The following is a 2,500-nucleotide window of genomic DNA, read 5'->3' as shown; positions in this document are numbered from 1 at the left end:
CCAGCGCCTTAGACCGCTCGGCCACGCTACCACATGGTGTAGCAGCTTTCCGACCCTACCTGGGGACACAGACCTAAGTAAAGGGCAAAACAAGCATAGCTTCCCCTTCGGGAATTCGGAGCCTGGTCACCTGCATGACAGGCAGGAATACTCACAACTATACTAACGAGGAACAACCTATGCCTGCTGCTCCATGGTAATGTCCTTAAAGGGTCAGCGTTTAATAGTTCTGAAGGGAGAATTAATCGCTTTAGCTCTGCGCTAGGGATCAAAGGTGTAATCTCGTTATACCTCTGGAAACAGCAAAAAGTGCCTAATGGCAGCGGTGGGATTCGAACCCACGCCTCCAAAGAGACTGGAGCCTAAATCCAGCGCCTTAGACCGCTCGGCCACGCTACCACACCCAACTGCTGCTTTTCAACCCTACCTGAGGACGCAGACCTAAGTAAGGGGCGAAATAATCATAGCCACCCCATCTGGGAACCGTACCCCGGTTTTCTGGAGATCTGGAGGAAGAATTAAAAGTTTTAGTGTGGCAGGTGAAGGTACTTAATGGTTCCATGGTGTAATGGTTAGCACTCTGGACTCTGAATCCAGTGATCCGAGTTCAAATCTCGGTGGGACCTTTCTTTACTTTCCTCTCATTACTCAGTACTGTATTAAAATTATTTAACCTTCTTCCAGATGTGAGCTTTTCAAATCCATAAATGCTGCTTCCATACCTTTGTGTTCTGTCGCCCCAAGGTGCAATTAGTTGAGAACTTGGATGAAAACTCATGCCTCAAAGAAACCCAGAGCACTCACATCCCCCCGGGAGCCATAATGCCAGAAATATGGGTTATCCAGGATTAGAAAATAAAGTTAAATTGCCTCTTTCTTCCAGAAACAGTGCCAGCTCTGGCTAGTATAGAGTGGATTTCCTGATTGGTTAACCTCTGTGAATATCCCTGGCTTTTGCAGCTCGGTGCAGATTATGGTGTACGCTGCTCTGTGCCTATGTTTCAGATCTAGGGAAGGATTAAGGCAAGACAGCAAGGGTCAGTTTTGTAGTTCTTCCTGTTCACCCTATTCATCACAGAGTACATCTGATCCCTGGGGATCCCTCCTCAAGGATTGTATTCCAGATTGTCCGCGCAACATCTTAGCAGGTGGTAATACAGCGCCCATACTGAGAGAGGGACGAGAGGTTCTCCTGCATTGAAAGGGGAAGCGCTGATTTGTTAGCTGGCGCCAGGTACCTGCCTCAACCAATCCATATTCTGGGCATGTAACGTGAGCTGAAAGAGCAAGTAAAAGCAAAAGCTACTCAATGGCAACGGTGGGATTCGAACCCACGCCCCCGAAGAGACTGGAGCCTTAATCCAGCGCCTTAGACCGCTCGGCCACGCTACCACATGGTGTTGCAGCTTTCCGACCCTACCTGGGGACACAGACCTAAGTAAAGGGCAAAACAAGCATAGCTTCCCCTTCGGGAATTCGGAGCCTGGTCACCTGCATGACAGGCAGGAATACTCACAACTATACTAACGAGGAACAACCTATGCCTGCTGCTCCATGGTAATGTCCTTAAAGGGTCAGCGTTTAATAGTTCTGAAGGGAGAATTAATCGCTTTAGCTCAGCGCTAGGGATCAAAGGTGTAATCTCGTTATACCTCTGGAAACAGCAAAAAGTGCCTAATGGCAGCGGTGGGATTCGAACCCACGCCTCCAAAGAGACTGGAGCCTAAATCCAGCGCCTTAGACCGCTCGGCCACGCTACCACACACAACTGCTGCTTTTCAACCCTACCTGAGGACGCAGACCTAAGTAAGGGGCGAAATAATCATAGCCACCCCATCTGGGAACCGTACCCCGGTTTTCTGGAGATCTGGAGGAAGAATTAAAAGTTTTAGTGTGGCAGGTGAAGGTACTTAATGGTTCCATGGTGTAATGGTTAGCACTCTGGACTCTGAATCCAGTGATCCGAGTTCAAATCTCGGTGGGACCTTTCTTTACTTTCCTCTCATTACTCAGTACTGTATTAAAATTATTTAACCTTCTTCCAGATGTGAGCTTTTCAAATCCATAAATGCTGCTTCCATACCTTTGTGTTCTGTCGCCCCAAGGTGCAATTAGTTGAGAACTTGGATGAAAACTCATGCCTCAAAGAAACCCAGAGCACTCACATCCCCCCGGGAGCCATAATGCCAGAAATATGGGTTATCCAGGATTAGAAAATAAAGTTAAATTGCCTCTTTCTTCCAGAAACAGTGCCAGCTCTGGCTAGTATAGAGTGGATTTCCTGATTGGTTAACCTCTGTGAATATCCCTGGCTTTTGCAGCTCGGTGCAGATTATGGTGTACGCTGCTCTGTGCCTATGTTTCAGATCTAGGGAAGGATTAAGGCAAGACAGCAAGGGTCAGTTTTGTAGTTCTTCCTGTTCACCCTATTCATCACAGAGTACATCTGATCCCTGGGGATCCCTCCTCAAGGATTGTATTCCAGATTGTCCGCGCAACA

General features: G+C 47.8%; 5 non-coding genes across 5 annotated transcripts; 2 read left to right on the top strand and 3 right to left on the bottom strand.

Moving 5' to 3' along the window:
• Positions 1-317: 317 nt before the first annotated feature.
• TRNAL-UAG (transfer RNA leucine (anticodon UAG)) lies at positions 318-399 on the bottom strand. The gene has a single exon. It is a non-coding gene; the product is annotated as a tRNA-Leu (tRNA).
• A 155-nt stretch (positions 400-554) lies between these two features.
• TRNAQ-CUG (transfer RNA glutamine (anticodon CUG)) lies at positions 555-626 on the top strand. The gene has a single exon. It is a non-coding gene; the product is annotated as a tRNA-Gln (tRNA).
• A 684-nt stretch (positions 627-1,310) lies between these two features.
• Positions 1,311-1,392, bottom strand: TRNAL-AAG (transfer RNA leucine (anticodon AAG)). Its single transcript has one exon. It is a non-coding gene; the product is annotated as a tRNA-Leu (tRNA).
• Positions 1,393-1,678: 286 nt separating this feature from the next.
• On the bottom strand, positions 1,679-1,760 carry TRNAL-UAG (transfer RNA leucine (anticodon UAG)). The gene has a single exon. It is a non-coding gene; the product is annotated as a tRNA-Leu (tRNA).
• A 155-nt stretch (positions 1,761-1,915) lies between these two features.
• On the top strand, positions 1,916-1,987 carry TRNAQ-CUG (transfer RNA glutamine (anticodon CUG)). Its single transcript has one exon. It is a non-coding gene; the product is annotated as a tRNA-Gln (tRNA).
• The last annotated feature ends 513 nt before the right edge of the window (positions 1,988-2,500 follow it).

Source organism: Hyla sarda, chromosome 4 (assembly GCF_029499605.1).
Source record: "Hyla sarda isolate aHylSar1 chromosome 4, aHylSar1.hap1, whole genome shotgun sequence".
NCBI classification, from domain to species: domain Eukaryota; kingdom Metazoa; phylum Chordata; class Amphibia; order Anura; family Hylidae; genus Hyla; species Hyla sarda.
This window is presented reverse-complemented; position numbering and strand designations above follow the sequence as displayed.